This window comes from Schistocerca serialis, chromosome 5 (genome assembly GCF_023864345.2).
Source record: "Schistocerca serialis cubense isolate TAMUIC-IGC-003099 chromosome 5, iqSchSeri2.2, whole genome shotgun sequence".
NCBI classification, from domain to species: Eukaryota; Metazoa; Arthropoda; class Insecta; order Orthoptera; family Acrididae; genus Schistocerca; species Schistocerca serialis.
Window position 1 is genome coordinate 563,378,358 of NC_064642.1, and position 27,542 is coordinate 563,405,899.

Here is a 27,542-nt window from a genome sequence, read left to right on the forward strand (position 1 = left end):
GCTCAACATGATCAAGCTAAAAAAGGGTCGATGCGTAGAAAAACTGATAAAGAAGGACAGTTCATCATTTTTTTATCCTGAGCAGAATCTCTCGTTGTGTTGCGTCTAAGACCAAGATGCGCACTTATTTTACATACTCACACTTCTTATGATCTAAAGGAATTATCCTCTGCTGTAATGCATTCGTTTATTCAGCGAAGCGAGCAATAACGCTCCTCTATAATGTAGATAACCAAACACCTTACTTCAGCCCGGAACGACGCGGCTGCTACGATCGCAGGTTCGGATCCTGCCTCGGGCATGGATGTGTGTGATGTCCCTAGGTTAGTTAGATTTACGTAGTTCTAAGACTAGGGGACTGATGACCTCAGATGTTAAGTCCCACAGTGCTTAGAGCCATTTGAACCATTTGAACTAAACATCTTACAGACATCTATTCAGATTCTTCAATTGCGCGGCCATATTGTCTGTACTTGTTTTACAATTCTTGACGGTATTTTTGTTCTGTCGTTGCAATACAAAAATGCGTGATTTTTTTCACCAGATGCATCTCGCTTTATTGAAGTAAAGCATCATCAGTGGTCTGTAATTAAGTTATTTATATTTTGATTTGCTTTAAAAGCGAAAAACAGTTCGTTAAGCGAAAATCACAGTAAGTACAAATCAATATATTTTTCACGAACTGTTTTTTGATCTTAAAGCAAATCGAAATGTAAATAAGTTTATTACAGACCACTGATGATGCTTTTCCTCAATAAGGCGGAACGCTTCTGCTGCAAAAATGGTTCAAATGGCTCTGAGCACTATGGGACTCAACTGCTGAGGTCATTAGTCCCCTAGAACTTAGAACTAGTTAAACCTAACTAACCTAAGGACATCACAAACAGCCATGCCCGAGGCAGGATTCGAACCTGCGACCGTAGCGGTCTTGCGGTTCCAGACTGCAGCGCCTTTAACCGCACGGCCACTTTGGCCGGCGCTTCTGCTGCAAAATATCACGCATTTTTGTACTTGCAACGACAGAACAAAAATACCCTCAAGAATCTATACAGATACCTTGGAATTCTTATACTCACTTGCCAGCACATTTACTCATTGAAGGTATTAGCAAATGGTATTTAAAAAATCAGTTGTACATTAACTGTGGCCTAGACGATGATAATACAGAGAAAAAAATTTTTGTCTTGTTGATATGACTCCTACTCTAAGGTTCAGAGTAGTGAAGAGGTCTTCCTATAAATTATGTGATCAGATGGATTTAATTAAATTGAAGATTTTTGTTAGTTATATGACAAATAGTAGTTTTAGTTACAGCTGGACATCTGTCCTAACACCATGTACGTAACTTCCAGTAATGATAATTATTAATGTAATAATATAAAGAGAGTACAAGTTGACCAGCAGTAGAAGATAAATAATAGCAATTAAAAATAGGAAAACAGAAGCTATTAAATATACCTGGGGGTCACAAACTTTTTTCAAAGAAGTAGCGATTTACCAAATAATTTTACTTTGTAAAATTACGTTTGAAAAAAACAAAAATAATTTGTAGCTGTTAAACGGTAATTCGCATGAATGCAATTTAAAGGTCTGTTTCTTTATCTTGATGTGTACTTTAAAATGTTTCGCATCTCTGAGTTCTCCTTCGTGATGGAACGTACTGGACGCGATGAATGAGTGAATGAACGGTAGGAGGAGCTGGCTTCTGGTATTGATCCACAGGTCCGCTTTAGCATCCTGTTCGCACTTGTATCCTGGTCCTCCAGCTGAGAATGAGTCAGCCAGTGCACTGGCCCGCTACTTGGAAGGAGACTCGTTCGCGCTGCTAACCAATTCTCGTTTGCTCTTCCTGTTGCCTCCCGCTTTCACCAGTTTCACGCTCATCATTCTACCTTCAGTTTGCACGTCCAAAAACGACACACACACACACACACACACACACACACACACACACACACACACACACACAGATACACATACACCTACTCACTCACTCGCCTACACACATACACAAAAGCTAAATGCAGACGTGTGTTAACAGGTTTGTCCTTAATATGTAGACTGTTAAAAGCAGTAAATTTAAAAACTGAGTAGCCCAGCAGCTGTCGTCTTGTGGTGTGATTGATAAACATACATAAGGCAAAGGGGAAAAAATTATTATTTCAATAAACGGACATGCAGTTGGCTTACCACACTAGGTAAGGGTTGAGAGAAGTTATACAGCGTGACCTAAGGGAAACGAGCGGTTTTCAAATGAACAGACGTCTGCTACTTTTTAAGAATAAAGATTTTATTTATACAAAAAGATGAACATCTTCTATTTAATTTACAAGTTCACTTACGAAAAACTATGTCACCCAAGAGGCGGCCATTAACTCGAAAAGAAGTTTTCAAATCTCTGCCGGAAGTTGCCCATAAAACGTGCCAATAGGCGTTGGTCAATCAAAGCCACCTCTTCTTTCAAATGGTTCAAATGGCTCTGAGCACTATGGGACTTAACATCTATGGTCATCAGTCCCCTTGAACTTAGAACTACTTAAACCTAACTAACCTAAGGACAGCACACAACACCCAGCCATCACGAGGCAGAGAAAATCCCTGACCCCGCCGGGAATCGAACCCGGGAACCCGGGCGTGGGAAGCGAGAACGCTACCGCACGACCACGAGATGCGGGCACCTCTTCTTTAGTGGAAGCTTTCAATTCCATTAAAATTTGGGGATCGCGTAACGTAGACACGCTATTTCAAATATATCGACAAGAAAAGCAACAAGCGGACAAGTCTTGTGACGCTGGTGGCAACGACAGGTCACCGAAACGAAGCGTCCAAGGAAAAGATTCCTCACCACTACCATAGACGCATTTACAGTGTGCGATGTTGTACCGTCCTGCTGAAAATAAACACTTCTCGTCTTTATCCGTCGTCTCGGCAATTCTGATAAAATGAACGCGTTCAGCATGGGTACGTAACGTTCGGAGTTCACTTTCATTGTCATGCAGTCCTCCTCAAACAATAAGATCCGATTATACTAACAGCAGCTATACAGTCAAACGAGTGAAGTGGTCTCCCATGAACTGCGTAAGGCTTTTCAGGGGCCTATAAACGATAGTTCCGTTGGATAAATGACCCATTTAGGTGAAAATGCGTCTCACCACTCAAACACAATATTACATTTGTTTGGACTGTCTTCCAAGATTACTTGCATACGCACAGTGATGTTCTCTCGTTGTTGAAAGTCCGTGTCTTTGATCTGCTGAACCATCACCAGTTTACACGGACTGAATTTTCGATCGAAGGCACATTTTTCTGTCAGACTCACAGCTCACCTGGAGACGGAGGTCATGTTGACGTGTGAATCGTCTTGGATTCCTGACAATTGCTTCTCTTACAATGTCTTTGTTTTCAGGTGACTTCAATTTTTTTTAATCGGGGCTGGCAGCTTCTTCTTAGTAATGTAAGTCGTTGCTCTGAAAGATGTATCTCATCGTAGGCTAGTATTGTGACTAGGAGCTGTGCGATTAAAATGGCGCAGTAACATCCGTCGTGTTGCAAGAGCAGACTCGGCAATCAGGAGAAAGGTATCGTAACCGAACACGCGATGTTCTATCGTCCACTGTTCCACTGCTACTACAATGGCGGACCGTCCTGAACTATATGACGTATGCGACGTCTTTTTCCCGTCACTAACAGGTGTTTTCTTGCCAGACTAAAAAGAAAAAAATATCCTCTTGCGGTTAGTGACTCTCAATAAGTTCAAAAGCACACTGTCAAATAAATAAAACAAAGACAATGAGTATTGGAGATCTTTGACCAGTCAGTGTATGTGCATTCTGCTGTTAGAAAAATACATGGAAATGAAACAAAACTTCCCTCTCTGTCCACCGAGCCAGGTGGTGCAGTGGTTAGCACACTGGACTCGCATTCGGGAGGATGACAGTTCAACCCCGCGTCCGGCCATCCTGATTTAGGTTTTCTGTGATTTCCATAAATCGCTACAGGCAAATGCCGGGATGTTTCCTTTGAAAGGGCACGGCCGACTTCTTTCCCCGTCCTTCCCTAATCCTATGAGACCGATGACCTCGCTGTCTGGTCTCCTCCTCCAAAAACAACAACAACCTGTCTGTCGATCTCCACTTCTCTCGCCGTGTTCCCCGTATTTCCTTTCTTAGTCCTCATAATTATTCTCTTCCGTCTCGCATAAGCTGGCATTTAACGTAGAGCTGCCCTTTATGTGTTGTACTTTTACGAATGCATCACCTATTGATAACTTCCACGTGTAAGTTGTAATATATTTTTCATACGCTTGTTTAAATTACCTGAAAAGTTTCTCTGTTGCTTGTCAGAAGATAACAGTCGTGAGTACTGTTGATGGAAATAATATTGTACCGAAGATTTTTGTTCATCCAGCTTTGTTGCTTCATGGGAAACTGCGACATCAGTGTATAATTATGCTAATATCGAGTTGTTCAGTAGCAGATTGTAGTACGTCTATCGTACCAGTTTCTCACGATGTGCTTATCAGGTTTTATTGTGTACCTGTGTCGAACTGTCTGGGAATGTAGCGATCTATGGCGAAGCTATCGTATTTTACATGTACGTCTTCCTTATAAAAGAAAGTTAAATTTATATTTTTAAGGCTTATCATTAGTCGATGATTTCACGCGGGCGGATTTCTGTTTTGCGCGTATTTCATGCCGTTCTTTAATTTAGGCCGCAGTTGAACCTGTTTCAGACTAACTTAGCGCACTTTCAATGTTAGAAATTTCTTCTGTTTAGCGCCTACCATTTCAAGTCATTTTTGGTCCCAAGAGTCAATATTGCCTAGTTCATTAAAGTAGGTTTCTTTCTACTAATCCCAGAACATTGTAGAACTAGTTTAGTTTGCTTTGTGATATCAATATTAGAAACTTCTTCTCTTAGTGTCTGTTGTTTAAAATTATATTTCGGGATAAGAGTCATTATTGCATTGTTATCGAAAGCAGATTACTTTCTACTAATCCCAGAACATTATAGAAGTATTGTATTGTATTGTGTTGTATGAAACCGGGGACTTAGAAACGACGCAGAGGCTTCGTCACGCCGTAGCCCCCAGTGCTTCACAACCCCACAACAGGCCACAGCAGTCCACCCACGCCACCACCGCCCTACACCGAACCCAAGGTTATTGTGCGGTTCGGCAACCAGTGGACCACCCCGGCAACGTCTTACTCCAGATGAGTGTAACGCCAAATGATTGCGTGGTAGAGTAATTATGGTGTACGCGTACGTGGAAACTGTGTTTGCGCAGCAATTGCCGACACAGTGTAACTGAGGCGGAAAATGGGAACCAGCCCGCATTCGCCGAGATAGATGGAAAACCATCTTAAAAACCATCCACAGGCTGGCAGGCACACCGGACCTCGACACTAATCCGCCGGGCGTATTCGTGCCGGGGACCGGCACGCCTTTCCGTTCGGGAAGCAGCGCGTTACACCGCGGGGCTAGCCGGGCGGGCTTTAGAGAAGTATGGTTTAGTTTGCTCTCTGAGATCAATATTTGCAACTCCTTCTCTTAATGTCTATTGTTTAAAATTATTATGTTGTTCGTTTTAAAGTAGATTTCTTCCCACTAATCCCAGAATTTTGTACACGTAAAATTTAGGTCACTTTGTGACATCACTCGAATTTTTTGCGTGGGTCGTGACACTATGCAAGTAAAATTAATTTTTGTTTGGAGATTAAGAACGCGTGATCTAGAATGAAATAGACTAGAATTATTCACCTTTAGAATATTTTTACCCGTAACGTGTCTCATCTAAATAAGTTCACATACAAGAATAAATAGAATATCAGACGTTTTCTCACACAACGCCATGTCAGACCAAAGCTAAAATTAGATTAACAAATGTTACTTATTTAGGTCATTATTTTTGCACAGTACATCGTATACCACTGTTCAACATACTTAAAGCAATTTTGACCGATGTTACAGTCTCTATTTTAAATACAAATATGTTTCACCATTTAATAAATAAATAAAGGGCGTCGTTTTGTTGCAAATATAGCGTTAGATCTCTGGAGAAGGCTTTCCACCACGTTCAGATAGACTGAAGGCAGAATACGCTGGCAAGCAGCAGAAGCCCTAGCATGTCCCAGACATATTGGAGTTTCAAGGCTGTGGTTTCAGCAGACCAGCCCAGCAAAGTCACGTGAATTTCTTCATACCACTCCACAATGGACTTACATTGTGGGCAGGCAGTTGCCGAAATATGCCCAAGGCACTGCCGGTGTTGTCCAGCAAGGGTGGAGAACATTACGTACAGCCGGACCATATTTACTTCTGTTGTTGTCTGTAAAGCGATATGTACCTCTTTAAGGCGCACATCTCATCGATATGCCTCTTGATAACAGACTTTTGCAACGCTTTGGTGTAAGGACCACAAAATAACATTCAAGTCGTTTGCAGTAACAGTCAGACGCTTATGTTAATATTTTATTGTAGTTCATCGTAAAGTGAGAGAACTATGAGTTTAATAAATGCGGCATTCAGGGTGCCCCAGAAGGAATGGTCAGCATTCTGGGATATAACAGGAACGCTCGTTCGAAGCAGAAAAGTCTAGTAAACTTGGGATCTGAAATTTATACTTTAAGAGCTACGATCACTTGTTCATCTCCAATACTGTGAATTAGATTTCCTTCTCTGCAAGCTCTTTGCTTTCCATATTTTGAGAGGTGGTGGTATGGAGCGAAGTAAGAAAAAAATTGTCTAGTAAACTTTCTTTCTTTTCCTTGTGCCATTTTTCCCGCGGATACACAGGGTCAGCATGGTTAATCGGATGAGGCAATGTTAATTGAAGGGGTGGGCAGATGCCCTTCCTGCCGCCACCCCGTACCCCCCGGGAAGGAATTAGTGTACCCCAACTGCCAGCGACTAGTGTAATCCATGGAATAGTGCGAAAGTGGTCACATGTCTGCGAGCCGTGTAACTGAGGCGGGTCGTGGGGACCAGCCCAGTATTCACCTAGGGGATGTGGAAAACCGCCTAAAAACCACATCCAGGCTGGCCGGCACACCGGCTCTCGTCGTTAATCCGCCGGGCGGATTCGATCCGGGGCCGGCGCGCCTACCCGAGTCCAGGAAGCACGGCGTTAGCGCGCTCGGCTAACCGGGCGGCAAAAAAAAAAAAAAAAAGTCTAGTCAACATGGGCTCTAAAAGCATACCTGAAGAGCTATGAGCACTTGTTCGGTAAAAGAGATGTGTTTCACAGTTGCGAAGATGAACTATGGATCGTAACTCCTAAGGTATACATTTTAGAAACCTTGTTTACTAGACTTCTTTGCTTCATATCATCGTACCTGTCACAACGCTGAATAACTGACAATTCCTCCTACAGCATCCAGTACGTGTGACCTTGTAAGGTACCCCTTATTTGCAGATAACAGCGATTTATTTAATTTCCAATTGTGATATTTCACATACGTGAAGTGAATGTATCAGCGGTGAATTAGGTTAGAGCGAGCGGTAGGTTCCCGTACTGACTAGCAGAGGCAGCTGGCCACCTGGCCCTTTCAGAGACAGTGGGATGAGGTACCGATGCAGAAATCGCTCGTGACGTCAGCAAAGAGTTACGTAGGGAAAGTGCATTTATTCAAGTAATTGTTTTTAGTAAATATTTCCTAACAGAAGTGACCTTTTGCCACTCAGACATTGGCAGGAGTCTGTGGGTAATAAATACTATCTTTCAGTCATCTTACAGTGCCAGGAAATGTTGATATCACTAAATAAATGAACAAGTTTGGCAAAACCGAAGATGTATATCTTATATGAAGTTTACCGACTGAACACTCAAAGACTGTGCGCCGTAGTCGGTAGTCGTCGATAGGATACCTTTCTATCTAGTCATGTTGCAGACCGTACGCCAGTACAGTTAATAGCTAGCTTATAATCAGTGTGAACAAGTTCATTTTACGGCGTTTCTTAAACAAACGCACCACAAAGGCATCCCACGTAAAAATTATTTGCGCAAAAATCTTAGTCCCACTTCATTGCGTAGAACGTAGACAGTAGTATTGCACTTCCACAATCCGACGACGCTGCTAAGACTCTGCAAGGGAACATAAAGCTACGCGAGCATCTCCACATAGTACGTAGGAAGAATTCCTACGCGGCGCCTCACGAAGTCAGTTCACGGACGGACTGGCTTAATTATCGCAAAACTCGACTGGGAACGCGTGGTCATTTATACTGTACACCCCTTACAGCACCGTCAGTGGACTCAACGGCTAAACTGAGACATTACTGTTGGTTTAGTGCGAGTCGAGGGTTCTTCCAAGCTGAGTTATGGGACGTGAAAAGTAATAAAGGGAAATATCGTAATAAGAAAATGCGGGTAAGTGCTAGCGGAACTCGCGCACTGAGAGTTCTGTAGAAACTTAATTACGTCCCTATTTAGCACGTTATAACATGGAAACTAATTAACGTACGTGTACCAGGCTTGGCAGCATTAATGTCAAGGATATAGGGAAGAGAAATAATGCAGAATCAATTCAACTGAAACACTTTTAACGTTCTGCCACGGTACATCATACCATTACATGTCGGTACCATTACTGCTACGAAAGGGGCTCAATATGGCGCCAATGAGTGTCCAGGAGAATCTGTAAGCGCAGAATTGCATTCTGCAGAGCAGAACGAAGCATGTCCGTAGGTATGCTGTCTACCTCTCTTGATATGCTGCGCCTCAGATCAGCACATGCGTGAATCTTCCCCTTTCAAGTAACCCCACAAGCAGAAATCACAGGGAGTGAGATGAGCTGATCGTTCCGCCTAAGCATTTGGAAACGATCGGCTGAAATTCGATCGTTTCCAAATATGTTTCGGAGAAGCAGATGAACTTCACGAGCGATGTGCGGTGGGACCCCATCATGCATGAAAACTGTTGAGTTCAATGCGTCTCTCTCCTGTAGGACGGGTATGACATGCTGGCGAAGCATACCACAGTAACGCTGGCCAGCCACACTGCGCGTCTTTGGTTCTTGAGCGCCAACCTGTTCAAAAAATAATGGGTCAATGATGAACGCAGCCGTGAAGCCACACTATACGGTGACACGTTCACCATACGGAGGAACTTTATACACAGTGACTGGAGATGAAGATCTCCACTCTCGGCAATTCTGTGTGTTCACCTCACCCGTCAGGTAAAAATGAGCTTCGCCTGTCCACAGGTTCAGGGCCAGACCTCGGTAACTTCAATCCTTACGAGAAAGTGGAGAGCGAAGTCACCACGTCGTCGTGCGTTCTGTGGTTCAAGCTGCTGTACGATATGCATCTTGCACGCATACCTTTGAGAATGGTTCGAAGCACCTTCCATACAGTGGACGAGGGGATGTTCAACCGTTTGACGCAGCACGCGCCTTGCCTGACGATCGGAAATTGCGAGCAGCGTTGTTTGACATAGCAACAGCGATTTCATTACCCACCTGTGGTGCCACACACACCTACTACAGTAGTACAAGTTTATATGCCAACTAGCTCTGCAGATGACGAAGAAATTGAAGAAATGTATGATGAAATAAAAGAAATTATTCAGATAGTGAAGGGAGACGAAAATTTAATAGTCATGGGTGACTGGAATTCGAGTGTAGGAAAAGGGAGACAAGGAAACGTAGTAGGTGAATATGGATTGGGGCTAAGAAATGAAAGAGGAAGCCGCCTGGTAGAATTTTGCACATAGCACAACTTAATCATAGCTAACACTTGGTTTAAGAATCATCATAGAAGGTTGTATACATGGAAGAACCCTGGAGATACTAAAAGGTATCAGATAGATTATATAATGGTAAGACAGAGATTTAGGAACCAGGTTTTAAATTGTAAGACATTTCCAGGGGCAGATGCGGACTCTGACCATAATCTATTGGTTATGAGGTGTAGATTAAAACTGAAGAAACTGCAAAAAGGTGGGAATTTAAGGAGATGGGACCTGGATAAACTGAAAGAACCAGAGGTTGTACAGATTTTCAGGGAGAGCACAAGGGAACAATTGACAGGAATGGGGGAAAGAAATACAGTAGAAGAAGAATGGGTAGCTTTGAGGGATGAAGTAGTGAAGGCAGCAGAGGATCAAGTAGGTAAAAAGACGAGGGCTAGTAGAAATCCCTGGGTAGCAGAAGAAATATTGAATTTAATTGATGAAAGGAGAAAATATAAAAATGCAGTAAATGAAGCAGGCAAAAAGGAATACAAACGTCTCAAAAATGAGATCGACAGGAAGTGCAAAATGGCTAAGCAGGGATGGCTAGAGGACAAATGTAAGGATGTAGAGGCTTATCTCACTAGGGGTAAGATAGATACTGCCTACAGGAAAATTAAAGAGACCTTTGGAGATAAGAGAACCACTTGTATGAACATCAAGAGCTCAGATGGAAACCCAGTTCTAAGCAAAGAAGGGAAAGCAGAAAGGTGGAAGGAGTATATAGAGGGTCTATACAAGGGGAATGTACTTGAGGACAATATTATGGAAATTGAAGAGGATGTAGATTGAAGATGAAATGGGAGATACGATACTGCGTGAAGAGTTTGACAGAGCACTGAAAGACCTGAGTCGAAACAAGGCCCCCGGATTAGACAACATTCCATTGGAACTACTGACGGCCTTGGGAGAGCCAGTCCTGACAAAACTCTACCATCTGGTGAGCAAGATGTATGAAACAGGCGAAATACCCTCAGACTTCAAGAAGAATATAATAATTCCAATCCCAAAGAAAGCAGGTGTTGACAGATGTGAGAATTACCGAACAATCAGTTTAGTAAGCCACAGCTGCAAAATACTAACACGAATTCTTTACAGACGAATGGAAAAACTAGTAGAAGCCGACCTCGGGGAAGATCAGTTTGGATTCCGTAGAAATACTGCAACACGTGAGGCAATACTGACCTTACGACTTATCTTAGAAGAAAGATTAAGGAAAGGCAAACCTACGTTTCTAGCATTTGTAGACTTAGAGAAAGCTTTTGACAATGTTGACTGGAATACTCTCTTTCAAATTCTAAAGGTGGCAGGGGTAAAATACAGGGAGCGAAAGGCTATTTGCAATTTGTACAGAAACCAGATGGCAGTTATAAGAGTCGAGGGACATGAAAGGGAAGCAGTGGTTGGGAAGGGAGTAAGACAGGGTTGTAGCCTCTCCCCGATGTTATTCAATCTGTATATTGAGCAAGCAGTAAAGGAAACAAAAGAAAAATTCGGAGTAGGTATTAAAATCCATGGAGAAGAAATAAAAACTTTGAGGTTCGCCGATGACATTGTAATTCTGTCAGAGACAGCAAAGGACTTTGAAGAGCAGTTGAACGGAATGGATGATGTCTTGAAGGGAGGATATAAGATGAACATCAACAAAAGCAAAACGAGGATAATGGAATGTAGTCGAATTAAGTCGGGTATTAGATTATGAAATGAGACACTTAAAGTAGTAAAGGAGTTTTGCTATTTGGGGAGCAAAATAACTGATGATGGTCGAAGTAGAGAGGATATAAAATGTAGACTGGCAATTCCAAGGAAAGCGTTTCTGACGAAGAGAAATTTGTTAACATCGAGTATTGATTTAAGTGTCAGGAAGTCGTTTCTGAAAGTATTTGTATGGAGTGTAGCCATGTATGGAAGTGAAACATGAACGGTAAATAGTTTGGACAAGAAGAGAATAGAAGCTTTCGAAATGTGGTGCTACAGAAGAATGCTGAAGATTAGATGTGTAGATCACATAACTAATGAGGAGGTACTCAATAGGATTGGGGAGAAGAGGAGTTTGTGGCACAACTTGACCAGAAGAAGGGATCGGTTGGTAGGACATGTTCTGAGGCATCAAGGGATCACCAATTTAGTATTGGAGGGCAGCGTGGAGGGTAAAAATCATAGGGGGAGACCAAGAGATGAATACACTAAGCAGATTCAGAAGGATGTAGGTTGCAGTAGGTACTGGGAGATGAAGAAGCTTGCACAGGATAGAGTAGCATGGAGAGCTGCATCAAACCAGTCTCAGGACTGAAGACCACAACAACAACAACAACCTGTGGTGCAACCGGTGGTCGGCCCCTTCCCGGAGCGACGCCCAGTTCTCCGGTGGATACCGAACTACTTCATCATGCCCCGCACAGCAGGTGGAGAAAGAGGACCCTTCCTTAATCCTTTCAGCCGGGGATATTCTCGAAGTACAGCTGCAGCATTACTGATGTTTTGATAATAGAGCTTCACCAATAACGCCATGCTCCTTTTTTTCCAAGCTCGTGTTCACACGTCAACAAGTGCACCGCAACTGGTCAGTTGTGTGAGACTGTGAATGAAGATGACTGATCACGGCACCCGGTGGCCGTAGTTGGAACAGGACGGTGACACTGTGACGCTAGGCAATCATGCACCCCATATTCTGGACGTTAATGCTACCAAGGTTGGTACTCGTACGGTAATTAGTTTCCATTTTATGACGTGTTAAACAGGGAAAGTTTGATTATATCCACACAGTACATAGATAGTTCATCCATCCCGGGAACTGAGAATATCTACGATTCTTGCTTGTTATCGATATACACTACTGGCCATTAAAACTGATGCTACAGACGCGAAAATTAACCGACAGGAAGAAGATGCTGTGATATCCAAATGATTAGCTTTTCAGAGCATTCATACAAGGTTGGCGCCGGTGGCGACACCTACAACGTGCTGACATGAGCAAAGTTTCCAACCGATTTCTCATACACAAACAGCAGTTCACCGGCGTTTCCTGGTGAAACGTTATTGTGATGCCTCCTGTAAGGAGGAGAAATGCGTACCACCACGTTTCCGACTTTGATAAAGGACGGATTGTAGCCTATCGCGATTGCGGTTTATCGTATCGCGACATTGCTGCTCGCGTTGGTCGAGATCCAATCACTGTAAGCAGAATATGGAATCGGTGGGTTCAGAAGGGTAATGCGGAACGCCGTGCTGGATCCCAACGGCCTCGTATCACTAACAGTCGAGATGACAGGCTTCTTATCCGCATGACTGTAACGGATCGTACAGCCACGTCTCGATCCCTGAGTCAACAGATGGGGACGTTTGCAAGACAACAGCCACCTGCACGAACAGTTCGACGCCGTTTGCAGCAGCATAGACTACCAGCTCGGAGACCAAGGCTGCGGTTACCCTTGACGCTGCATCACAGACAGGAGCGCCTGCGATGGTGTACTCAACGACGAACCTGGGTACACGAATGGGAATACCTCATTTTTTCGGGTGAATCCAGGTTCTGTTTACAGCATCATGATGGTCGCATCCGTGTTTGGCAACATCGCCGTGAACGTACATTGGAAGCGTGTATTCGTCATCGCCATACTGGCGTATCACCTGGCGTGATGGTATGGGGTGCCATTTGATACACGTCTCGGTCACCTCTTGTTCGCATTGACGGCACTTTGAACAGTGGACGTTACATTTCAGATGTGTTACGACCCGTGGCTCTATCCTTCTTCATTCGATCCCTGCGAAACCCTACATTTCAGCAGGATAATGCACGACCGCATGTACGGGCCTTTCTGGATACAGGAAATGTTCGACTGCTGCCCTGACCAGCACATTCTCCAGATCTCTCACCAATTGATAACGTCTGGTCAATGGTGGCCGAGCAACTGGCTCGTCACAATACGCCAGTCACTACTCTTGATGCACTGTGGTATAGTGTTGAAGTTGCATGGGCAGCTGTACTTGTACACGCCATCCAAGCTCTGTTTGACTCAATGCCCAGGCGTATCAAGGCTGTTATTACGGCCAGAGGTGGTTGTTCTGGGTACTGATTTCTCCGGATCTATGCACCCAAATTGCGTGAAAATGTAATCACATGTCAATGCTAGTGTAATATATTTGTCCAATGAATACCCGTTTATCATTTGCATTTCTTCTTGGCGTAGCAATTTTAATGGCCAATAGTGTAGATACTGGCAAGATATTAAAATATACGATGTAAGTAATTTTATCTTTTAACTGAGTTGGTTTAGCCTTGGTATGCGACATAAATTTCAACTTCATACTTGTAGCCGTTCCTTAGAAAAGGGGTCTTAATAGAGGGAGAGACCGACAGTCAGATAACAAATGTCGAAAATGTGTTGTACTAACAAATTAATAAATTTTGCCTTACTTCCGCTGCAAAATCTTTCTTCCTGCCAAATTTATTGATTCTAGGTCAACGGGAAGTGCCATATAGATTCTGATGAGTGCGTTTGCGAGTATCAAAATATCTGACGTAAATGGCCGTATCTTTTGATCGCACTGACGTAGAAGCTTAAATGTTTTATATCGCTAAGGAGCCCCAGATCTTAGTATGTGACATAAATTTCAACCTGATATGTCGACCCGTTTTAACACTCACACAGACAGACAGATGGACAACAAAGTAATCCTATAAAGATTTCGTTTCTAGCGATTGAGGTACGGAACCACAAAAAGAACAGAAGCAAGGGCTGGCCACGAGCGTGGAAATACCCATGTTGAAGCTGCAATAAACTTACAGAAGTCTAACGAATCTATGCAGAATACGACTATGGCTCTCTACAGCAGATCTTCTTCTACGACCGTGGGAGCTAGAAGGTCCTTTTTCAGATTTCGGTCTTTATATACATCTTACTTTCTGTGCTGCATAGCTCTGGTCGCAGATGTGCGCACCCCATATATGTAATTCATGTTCCTGTCGCTTGTCCACTTCCAAGTTCTTGTAGAAAACAAACAAATCAAGTACACCTACATATGCACGCCATCTTTTAAACCGAAGCAAAATAATATTGTCTCGTCCCACAAATTACTTGACTTGGCGCTGGAGTTGTGTCGGTATGAGGAAGAGTAAGTAAAACTGAGACAGAGAGAGAAGCATTTGCAGACAGAGACAGAGGCAGATGTGTTCCGACCAAACGAAGTACTCTCCACCCCTGGTAGATTACACCGGCAATACCTTGGCCGTACTTCGGCAACTACCTGCAACAGCCTACTCTATCAACAACATTGCTTGGTCATACCGCAGTATTGGCACGTACTGGATCCACTTGCAGATGTGTTACAGGCAACGTTGTTGCGGCCATACAATGCCGTAAAATATAGCCCAAGTGAACGCGTCATTAAATGACGAACTATATCTATATATCGTTCAATCTTTACCTTATGCAATCCACTGTACGATCTAAGAAAATTAGTGCAGTTATGCTATCATCTACCTCTATTCGTCATTAGTACAAAAGAATTGTTTTATTTGCCAGTTATCGTGACGTGCTGTTATGATTTATTATCAGATATTGCGTACTCTTTACGTCGTTAACACAGTTTCTCTTAATCACAGGGTGGAGCTGTCTGAAACTGTATATTGTGATAAGAGATCTGTGGTGATACTGCTGACATATTGGTATTTCACCGTGCACCAAGTACTTATTGCACGTGATACCGCTTACATGAAAAGAGTATGTGATTTAAATCACCTACTCATGTTTAAGTCGCACGATTATGTTTGCCATTCCCTTACGTTAATTACATGGAGTTGAGGTTTCTGTGACGAAAACTTAACCTCATCATTTATGATAGACCTCGTCCATCTCATGTCTAATATAAATAAAACAAGATTTTTGAGTTGTTTTAAAGGGGTGAGGGGCATTACAGAGAGTGGTATCAACTGCGGCTCTAACCACTGGCTTCACACTTCCTAGTAAAATCCTTAACTGAATGATTCTTGATTACCACGACTTTTCTTCCTTCAAATTTAACGTACTGCATCCACTACAATTATTCCAGGCGAAAATAACAATTGATATTCCTTCTGAGCACAATTTCCTCTTAACCAAGACAAGTTGGAGTCGTTTGTTAGACAGAATACTGACTATGCTTGTAGCTCTAAAACCACTGAATCTGTTGGAAGCGCATACTACATTCCGTGTTTGCAGAGGGCTGACTAATTCAAATTGCTAACAGAGATAAGCGGCGTGACTCGTAATCTCATTACCCTACAAAAGAACTATAGTGTTGGCGGATGACAACGACGTCATAATATGTCATACTCAGTGAGTCACTGTCTCCTCAAGCATATCTGGAACGCTTTAGCTAAAACGAGACGTAAGCCGACTAGCGTACATCGTCTTTCAAGTGCTAGTATCGAAGCAAGAAAAACGCAAATATCTTATCTTTGCTTGGCTAAATTGATTCCAAATCAAAGAAGCAGCTGCGGCAGGAGACATAACTTAGAATCAAATCTCTACATCTACGTCTCAACATATATACAGCGGAAGCCAACTTACGGCGCTTAGCGGAGGGTACTTTTTTCTACCGCTGTCGTTTCCCCCCAGTCGCTGTTCCACTCGCCAATGTTGTGTAGGGAGAACGAGAGCCAGTGAGCCACGTATGAGCCTCTGATTTTTTTATTACGTGAGCGATTTCGGGAGTTCCATTCCCATCTTCAGATGCACCCGTGCGCAGTTCCCATTTCCTGGTATGAAATGCACGTACAGGGATATTCCGTGATGACGTTACAAACTTCCAGGGATGACGGAGAAGGATAAATATATTAAAAGTCTAATAAACATGCCCTTGCAACTAACAAAAGATGCGTACAACAGAAACTCCCTTTCACTGGGGTCCAAACTTACACATTACAAGACAGTGATTAAGCCAGAAGCACTGTAAGTAGCAGAAACACTAAACATGAACTTCAAAGGTCAAATAGAGAAACTTGAGATAAAAGAAAGAAAAATTTTAAGGGAAGTCGTAGGATCAAAAATGTAACTCTACAAGAAAATAGTAAAACTTTCAGATACAATGCGAAAAAGAAGGATAAATTTTTATAGGCATCTTCTCAGAATGAACTCTAACAAATTAACCAAACAGGTCTTCGACTTTTTCTGTAACCGCAAAACAAAACCCAACTGGTTTAAAGAAACTGAGAAAGACCTACTAGAATTAAAGGTTTCAGAAAAATCACTAATCGATCGAACAGGTAAATTCATAACTAAGGATGAAAATATACGGTTCCAAGACAAATCTACACAATAACCCAAACACTTCATCTCGGAAGAAGAGAGGAAAAGAAGATCAGAAAGAATGAAGAAATACTGGGCTCCGAGAAAAGAACAAAAAAAAAAAAAAAAAAAAAAAAAAAAAAAAAAAAAAAAAAAAAAAAAAAAAGACGATCCAACGTACCCCAAATAGAGCGAAACGAAAGAAGAAAGAAACATAGACTATAAAATGCATACGTTGAGGGATATGAGCATTTCTTCATCTTGGATACTGTGACACAAATCTCTTCTACCGCAGGTTCTTTGTTTCCGTATTTTAGGAGGAGTTCGCATGACCAAAACAAGAAAAAATACCTAGTAAACGACCGCTATAAAACGCATACCTTAACAACCATGAGCACTTGACCAGTAGAAGAAATGTGTTCCATAGCAACGAAGATGAACAAGTGCTCATAGCTCTAAAGGTATGCATTTAATAGCCAATATTTACTGGACATTTTTTCTTGTTTTGGTACCCATTACCACCTCTCAAAATATGGAAATCAGATAGCTTGCCGCAGAAGAGATATGTTTCACAGTATCGAAGATGAAGGAGTGCTCATAGCTCTGAAGGTATGAATTTTACAGCAGATGTGGACGTTTTTGATACAGTTACCCTTCTCTATCATCCCCGAAAGTTTTTAACATCAACAAGGAATACCGCTGTATACCTTATCATATACGGCTGTGTTCCCACCGTCCACTACGGTGTATGCTCTAGAGATGGGTCGTTCACGAACTGACGGGTCCAAAGGAACGGTTCACCAAGATGAACGGAACGAGCGAGGAACGAATTCTAAGGAACGGTCTTACATAGTTCACTTCGGTCGCGACTTTCTACTTACAGTTCCCGAGAACAGGATACGGTCGGTCTCGTTCCCGAACGGCACGCCGGCCGGTCTCGTTCCAGCCTCGGTCCCGTTACCCTCTGTCTCTGTCTCGGTCTCGCTCGGCCGGACTCGTCCTTCTTCGCGCGGCCACTCGTCGCAGTTTCACTGCCGTCTGCTCATAGTTCAGTATCGAGTTGTTGCTGTTCGTTTCGCACGCCCATTCTAGATCTGTTTCAGACCTTTTTTGAACTCTGAACTTCTGGTTCTTTTCGTATTCTATTCAGCGTCCCCGAACGGCAATTAAAATGTACAGGGCTATTACAAATGATTGAAGCGATTTCATAAATTGCCTGTAGCTCCATTCATTTACATATGGTCACGACACACTACAGATACGTAGGAAAACTCATAAAGTTTTGTTCGGCTGAAGCCGCACTTCAGGTTTCTGCCGCCAGAGCGCAGTGAGACAAAATGGCGACAGGAGCCGAGAAAGCGTATGTCGTGCTTGAAATGCACTCACATCAGTCAGTCATAACAGTGCAACGACACTTCAGGACGAAGTTCAACAAAGATCCACCAACTGCTAACTCCATTCGGCGATGGTATGCGCAGTTTAAAGCTTCTGGATGCCTCTGTAAGGGGAAATCAACGGGTCGGCCTGCAGTGAGCGAAGAAACGGTTGAACGCGTGCGGGCAAGTTTCACGCGTAGCCCGCGGAAGTCGACGAATAAAGCAAGCAGGGAGCTAAACGTACCACAGCCGATGGTTTGGAAAATCTTACGGAAAAGGCTAAAGCAGAAACCCTACCGTTTACAATTGCTACAAGCCCTGACACCCGATGACAAAGTCAAACGCTTTGAATTTTAGGCGCGGTTGCAACAGCTCATGGATGCGTTCAGTGCGAAACTTGTTTTCAGTGATGAAGCAACATTTTTTCTTAATGGTGAAGTGAACAGACACAATGTGCGAACCTGGGCGATAGAGAATCCTCACGCATTCGTGCAGCAAATTCGCAATTCACCAAAAGTTAACGTGTTTTGTGCAATCTCACGGTTTAAAGTTTACGGCCCCTTTTTCTTCTGCAAAAAAAAAACGTTACAGGACACGTGTACCTGGACATGCTGGAACATTGGCTCATGCCACAACTGGAGACCGACAGCGCCGACTTAATCTTTCAACAGGATGGTGCTCCACCGCACTTCCGTCATGATGTTCGGCATTTCTTAAACAGGAGATTTGAAAACCGATGGATCGGTCGTGGTGGAGATCATGATCAGCAATTCATGTCATGGCCTCCACGCTCTCCCGACTTAACCTCATGCGATTTCTTTCTGTGGGGTTATGTGAAAGATTCAGTGTTTAAACCTCCTCTACCAAGAAACGTGCCAGAACTGCGAGCTCGCATCAACGATGCTTTCGAACTCATTGATGGGGACATGCTGCGCCGTGTGTGGGAGGAACTTGATTATCGGCTTGATGTCTGTCGAATCACTAAAGGGGCACATATCGAACACTTGTGAATGCCTAAAAAAACTTTTTGAGTTTTTGTATGTGTGTGCAAAGCATTGTGAAAATATCTCAAATAATAAAGTTATTGTAGAGCTGTGAAATCGCTTCAATCATTTGTAATAACCCTGTATTTTATAATTACACAAATTACATAAAAATTACGTGGTATGTAATACATACATATTTTCAGGCAACAAAACGGCGTATCAGCTTAATCACTATTTCGATAAACAGCAGAAGAAATATTTGTAAAAATGCAATATTCTGTTATTAGATATGCAAAGGACGTCGGCACGGCACACACGAGTGGCCATTTTCCGTCTTTTTTGATCCAAGGTAAAAGAGCATGTTCATTGCTATGGAACGCAGACCGACTTACGACCGAACGAAGCCCGCGCTTCATAATCGAGTGTATGGTGTCACATTTTGCAAAGAGAATATGATAACTCCTACAATATTGTTTCAGTGATACAGGGTGGCGCACGAAAAATCGGCTCTGAGTACTAGACTGCTTACCAGTCGTCATCTATTGTTTCGAAGTTATTTGCAATAGCTTATTTTTATTTCTTCAATGCCTAATTAATACATGTTTATCTGTTCTGCTCGTAGCGGTCAACAAATCATGCGTAATTGGCTAACGGGCTGTATTCGGGGCCGGTTTCTCGTGTGCCATCTTATACTATTTCACTGCGATCACCCACATAACGCTACATTTGGCTAAGTGAGATGTTTTGCAAAATCGCTAAAATTACAAGTGTGTCAGAATTACGTTACGAATAAAAACTCTGTACTTCAAGGGGGAGCAAGTGCCCACTCTTGGTGCTTTCCATCTTCAGTCACCTATGCTACTAATTTTCAGTTTTTCATGAGAACTATATATCAAGAACAATGAATGGTGAACTAGCACAAAGAGGAGAAGTAAGGAAACCCCATGGTGGAACAACATATGTAAAGAGGCAGTACTTCGAAAGAACAAAGCCTTCAGAGAATGGTTCCAGACCCGAACAGAGGAAGCTAGGGTAAAATATAAGGAAAGCAAGAGCGCCACAGACCATAGTAAGGGCGGAGAAGAAGAAGTGGATGGAAAAATGGACAAGAATGCTAGAAGAGGACAGTGAAGGGAACAAAAAAGTACTTTACACCATGGTAAGAAATAAGAGGAACGACAGAAGCGAGTGCCTGAGGATCATGGATAATAATGGAAGAGTTGTGAAGGAAATGCATGAGCTCAAAAAGATTTGGAAGGAGTACTTTGAAGAACTGTTGAATGCCGCCAAGCGGGTAACTAACAGCGATGGAGAGCCTAAGGCAGCAGACGATTATAATAGTGGGGAAATTGATGATCTAATTTGGAATGAAGTGGAAGAAGCCATAAAGAGGATGAAAGGGGGCAAGGCACCAGGTTGGGACGAAGTAACAGTGGATATGATACGAGCAGCAGGAGAAGTAGGAACCCAGTGGCTATACAGAGTGCTGAGGGTGGTGTGGAAGGAGAACAGAATTCCTGAGGATTGGAAGAAAGGAATTATAGTCCCGATCTTCAAGAAAGGGGATAAAAAGAGATGTGAGAGCTACAGAGGAATCACCCTGCTATGGCACTGTGGAAAAATCTATGAAAAGATCCTGGAGAAGAGAATAAGAAGCAGTATTGAAAGAAGACTGGAAGAGGAGCAGTATGGTTTCAGACCGGGAAGATCAACAACGGACCTCATATTTGCGGTAAGGCAACTGCAGGAAAGGCACTATGAGTACGGGAAGGACTTAATCATGGCCTTTTTAGATATTGAGAAGGCGTATGACGGTATCTGTAGGGACAAGCTCTGGGATGTTCTGAACGCAAAAGGGATAGATGAAGAGATAACACGAAAAGTCAGAAAAATGTATGAGGGAAGTGAGAGTTGTGTGAAAGTGGGGAGGGAACATACTGCATGGTTCAAGCTGGAAAATGGGCTGCGACAGGGAAGTGCACATTCGCCTTTATTGTTTATTGTTGTTATGGATGAAATCCTACAGCAAGTATCAGATGCAATTGGAGATCATAAAATGAAAGCAGTGCTTTTTGCCGATGACCTGATGTTATGGGGAAATTGCGAGAAGGAGGTGCAAGAGCAGTTAGATGTATGGGAGGCAACGGCAGCACAATATGGAATGCATTTCTCTGCAAAGAAAAGTGAAATAATTGTCGCAACAAGGAAGAAGAATAGGCCAAATGTGGATATAACTTGTGGAGGGAAAAAACTACAAGTGGTAGAGAACTTCAAGTACCTGGGAAGCATGATTGAAAGTAAGGGGGGAAACGCAATGGAAATAAATGAAAGTTGCAGAAAAGCAGGGCAGTTCTACAAATGCATTAGGGGGCTTATTTGGAGCAAGGAGGTGCCACAGAAATCCAAGGGAATTATATACCGAACCTACTTTGTCCCCATATTGGCATACGGAAGTGAGACATGGGTAATGCACAAAAGCGACAAAAGTAGAATACAGGCTAGTGAAATGAAGTTCCAGAGGACCAGGTTGAGTGTAACAAGACGAGACAGATTGCGAAATGTGTATGTGAGGGAAAGACTAAAGGAGGAACCAGTACAGGACAGGATAGAAAAATCAAGACTGCAGTGGTATGGACACATGAAGAGAATGGATGAGGGAAGAATTCCAAAGAGGATGTTTGATCTGCAACTGGAGGGGAAGAGGCCCAGAGGAAGACCAAGAGATATATGGGTGAAGGGAGTGAAGGAATGTGTGACGAGAAGAGGAGAGAACTGGACGAAGGTGGAAGAGGGGGAATGGTGGAAAGACAGAACACGATGGAGAGGCTTGTGTTCCCGACAGACCCAGCCAGTGGCTGGAAACTGTCCAAGATGATGATGATGATGAATGGTGAACGAGTAAAAAGAATGGTTCTAAAAAAAGAGCGATCACCAGTGAACTAGTTCCCAAGGATGAACGACTTTGCCCATCTCTAGTATGCTCAAGATATATAAGGGGGGATCAAAAAGTTTCCGTTGGAAAAGCCATACAGTGCAGAAGCGGTGTGCCAACCACGGAGCGTCGCCATGAGCACTGAGGCAATCCTAGCACCGACGAACCCGGTTGCAGATATCCACCTGGTAAAAGACCGTGGCCTGCTGAGTGAAGAAGTTCTTAACTGTCTGCTGCGCATTCTCGTGCGACAGGAATCGTCAACCATTCAGTGCCTTTTTTAAGGCTTGAGGAGAGATCAAGACTGTATGGCAGTTGCCCCAGTGTCTCCTACTTGAGTTGCAGCTTCTGCTTTATGGCATTTGCGTTATGTGGAAGCGCGTTATCATGAAGCACACGGTGGTTTTCGACAAACATACTGCCTAATACAAATTCTTTATTCTCCTAAGCATGTCTGCCGGTGTTGTCGTTCGTCAGACAAGAAAAGAATAACAGCACATTCGTCCTGTTAGGAAGCATTGGTAATTACGTCGCCACAGCTAACGTTTCCGATTTAACCGCACGCACATCGGAAGGACACGAATGCCACATTAACACCTTGTGGGTGGTTATATACCGGCATCGGCGTCACGCTACGTTGCATACACGCTGCAGCAACACCTTCAAACGGAAACTTTCTGATCGTCCCTTATATACACTCATGCTCATAAATTAATGATAATGCTGTACATGGTGAAACAACGCTCTGGTGGGCGGTTAGCGGGTTGAAATCACCTCGGGGTATGCGGTGCATTTGACCTGCGGTCGTCGCACGGTGGCCCTGGCGGCAGTCCACATACACAGAGGAGTGTTGGTGCGTGACAGAGTACGGTGCAGCGAGTAAGTGTGCAGACGTTTTCATACGTGCTAGTGGTGACTGTGTGTTGAAAATGGCTCAAAGAACACATATTGATGACGTTATGAGGGGTAGAATACTAGGGCGACTGGAGGCTGGTCAAACACAGCAGGTAGGAGCACGGTCCTCCGTGTGCCACAAGTGTGGTCTCAAGATTATGGCAACGATTCTAGCAGACAGGAAACGTGTCCAGGCGCTACAGTACGGGACGTTCACAATGTACAACACCACAAGAAGACCGATATCTCACCATCAGTACCCGCAGACGGCCACGGAGTACTGCAGGTAGCCTTGCTCGGGATCTTGCCGCGGCCACTGGAACTGTTGTCTCCAGACACACAGTCTACAGACAACTGAACAAACATGGTTTGTTCGCCCGGAGACGTGCAAGGTGCATTTCTCTGACCCCTGGTCACAGCAGAGCGCGTAAAGCCTGGTGTCAAGATCACAGTACATGGTCATTGGAACAGTGGTCCCAGGTTAAGTTCACGGACGAGTCCAGGTATAGTCTGACCAGTGATACCAACCCCTTAATGTCCTTGAAAGGGACCTGTATGGAGGTCGTGGTTTGATGGTATGGGGTGGGATTATGTTTTGTGCGCGTACACCCCTGCATGTCTTTGACAGAGGAACTGCAACAGGTCAGGTGTATCGGGACGTCATTTTGCACCACGTCCGCTGTGGTGTCACCGCCAGACACCACACCTGCTAGGTGGTAGCCTTTAAATCGGCCGCGGTCCGTTAGTATACGTCGGACCCGCGTGTCGCCACTATCAGTGATTGCAGACCGAGCGCCGCCACACGGCAGGTCTAGAGAGACTTCCTAGCACTCGCCCCAGTTGTACAGCCGACTTTGCTAGCGCTGGTTCACTGACAAATTACGCTCTCATTTGCCGAGACGATAGTTAGCATAGCCTTCAGCTACGTCATTTGCTACGACCTAGCAAGGCGCCATTATCAATTGCTATTTATCTTGTGATGCATGTACCGTCAGACCGATGTTCACCAATTATGGATCAAAGTTAAGTATTCCAGAAGCTACGTACTATTTTTGCTACTATAAGACCTTGACCTGTTCCAGACCTCACGCCATCCTGCGTGAGCTTAAACGCGTGCCTTTCGGTTACCCGTCACAGTGGATTGGCTGTCTTGCCAGTCCACAACAGTTGGCGACGAGGATGGGATTCGAACCCACGCGTGCACAGCACATTGGATTAGCAATCCACTGCCTTAACCACTCGGCCACCTCGTCGCATACGTCAACATGGGGTCCTCTCCACGGCGGGCGGAAGCCTTATGCCACAACCGTTCGCCGATTTGCGGGGGAGGAATGTGGTGTCACCGCCAGACACCACACTTGCTAGGTGGTAGCCTTTAAATCGGCCGCGGTCCGTTAGTATACGTCGGACCCGCGTGTCGCCACTATCAGTGATTGCAGACCGAGCGCCGCCACACGGCAGGTCTAGAGAGACTTCCTAGCACTCGCCCCAGTTGTACAGCCGACTTTGCTAGCGATGGTTCACTGACAAATTACGCTCTCATTTGCCGAGGCGATAGTTAGCATAGCCTTCAGCTACGTCATTTGCTACGACCTAGCAAGGCGCCATTATCAATTGCTATTTATCTTGTGATGCATGTACCGTCAGACCGATGTTCACCAATTATGGATTAAAGTTAAGTATTCCAGAAGCTACGTACTATTTTTGCTACTATAAGACCTTGACCTTTTCCAGACCTCACGCCATCCTGCGTGAGCTTAAACGCTTGCCTTTCGGCTACCCATCACAGTGGATTGGCTGTCTTGCCAGTCCACAACATCCGCCTTTTCGGGGATGCAGTGGGTCCCACCTTCCTCCTGATGGATGATGACGGACGGCCCCACCGAGCTGCCATCGTGGAGGAGTACCTTGAAACAGAAGATATCAGGCGAATTGAATGGCCTGCCTGTTCTCCAGACCTAAGCCCCATCGAGCACGTCTGGGATGCTCTCGGTCGACGTATCGCTGCACGTCTTCAAACCCCTCCAACACTTCAGGAGCTCCGACAGGCAATGGTGCAAGAATGAGAGGCTACACCCCAGCAGCTGCTCTACCACCTGATCCAGATTATCCCAACCCGTTGTGCGGCCTGTGTACGTGTGCATGGTGATCATATCCCATATTGATGTCGCGGTACATGCGCAGGAAACAGTGGCATCTTGTAGCACATGAGTTTCGGGACGGTTTTCTCTACTTATCACCAACACCGTGGACTTTCGGATCTGTGTCGTGTGTATTCCCTATGTGCCTATGCTATTAGCGCCAGTTCTGTGTAGTGCCACGTTGTGTGGCACCACATTCTGCAATTATCGTTAATTTATGAGCATGAGAGTATATTCCACGACAGGGAATGGGAACTGTGCACAGGTGGATGTGAAGATGGGAATGGAATTCTCGAAATCGATTACGTAACAAAAAAAAAAATTATAAATGATCCTTGCAGACTGAAACTATTTTATGTATAATTCCTAGTCATATATGGCCGCGTTCCCATCAGCCACTACGATGCATAACCAAGAAATGAAAGATAATATAGGAAGCACCTCAAGGGAGTGTTGTAGAGCCGTTACCGTTTCTAATGTACAGAGTTTTGTGGGTATAACTGCAATTATTGTGATCATTGGTACCTTAATATATACCCAGCGAAGACCGAGCGAAGTGGTGCAGTGGTTAGCACTCTGGACTCGCATTCGGGAGGACGACAGGTCAAACCCACGTCCGGCCATCTTCATTTAGATTTTCCGTGATTTCCCTAAATCGCTGCAGGCAAATGACGGATGGATCCTTTGAAAGGGCACGGCCGATTTCCTTCCCCATCCTTCGGTAAGCCGATGGGGCCGATGACCTCTCTGTTTGGTCCCCAACCCCAAACCAACCAACCAACCGACTCAGTGAAGTGTATCAGTTGTCTTAGAGTCTTTCGCAAACACGTCACATGATTTACTAACTGATGTTTTGTGCACGATAGTAGCTGCTCCGCTAAGTGGACTACATCTGTCAGTATAGACTAACCGTTTTGCGTCCACGCATCCACACTTCAAGAACTGACCAGCTGCCCAGAGGAAAATAAATATTAGTGGCTTGCTCTTACTGCATGTACTCGGAGGTACTAACCAACGTAAAAATATACACTGATACGCCAAAACAGAACACTACCGCCCACCGTGACATTGGATGCCGCGTGGTGGCTTTGCGGGCACCTGACGCGCCAACAAAAGCAAGTAAGTGGAGGAGACACGGACGGGGGTTCAGCCTAGTGAAGATATGGGCTGCCAATGGGGCAATTCTTTGAAAGAAGCGACTTTGATGAAGGGCAGATTACTATTACGCAGAGTCTGTGAACGAGTATCTCGAAAATGGCGAAGCTGGCCGAATGTTCACGTGCTACTGTCTGAGCATCTACGGAATGAGGTAGAAAGACAGTGAAAGTACTACTAGGCGCTAAATGATTGGACGGCCACGACTCTTCACAGAACGTGGGTTTCGTCTAGTCTGCTCTGTAAAGTAGGATAGGTGGTGATCTGGGGCGTGTCTGCCGACAGAGCACAACGCTGGTGCACGCTCAAGTGTTTCGGAGCACACTGTTCGTCGCACATTGTTGAACATGGAGCTCCGCGGCAGACCACCCCTATGTGTTCACATATTCACCCAACAACATCATAATTACGATTACAGTGGGCACGGGACCATCGGATACGACCGTCGATCAATGGAAACGCATCGGCTCTTCGAATGGTCGTCTCCACGAACGCCGTCATCGATGTGAACGGCGGCTCGAGACGCGCAGTGCGCCAGGGACGCAATCTGGTGGGAGCAGTATTCTGCTATGGGAGACATTCTCTTGCGCCTGCGTGGGACCTGTGGTAGCAATCGAAGACATGGTGACAGCTGCGAACCGCTTGCATCGCTTCATGCTTGATATCTTCGCCGACGACGATGTCATCTTTCAACAGTATAATTGTCTTGTCTCGGAGCCAGAGACGTGCTACAGTGATTTGAGGAGCATTGTAGTGAATTCAGGTTGGTGTCTCGGCGACCAAATTCGCCTGATGTAAATCCTACGGAATCCGTCTGGGTCGCTATCGGACGCCTTCACTGCGTACGAAAGTCTGCGGCTCGTTATTTACACGTATTATATGATCCGTGCGTAGAAACCTAATGCCACATACCTCTACAAACCTACCAACAAACTGTCGGATCCCTAATACGCAGAATCAGTGATGGTTTTCGTTTATTTATAATTGCTAATCTTTGCATCTGTCTATTTCGTCCGGCTGGTATAAGTTACGGACCTGTACTATTTAGTGGCTAGATAGA

At 44.3% G+C, this 27,542-nt stretch overlaps 1 non-coding gene across 1 annotated transcript; it reads right to left on the reverse strand.

Moving 5' to 3' along the window:
* Nucleotides 1-24,357: 24,357 nt before the first annotated feature.
* Nucleotides 24,358-24,439, reverse strand: Trnas-gcu (transfer RNA serine (anticodon GCU)). The gene has a single exon. It is a non-coding gene; the product is annotated as a tRNA-Ser (tRNA).
* Nucleotides 24,440-27,542: the final 3,103 nt, after the last annotated feature.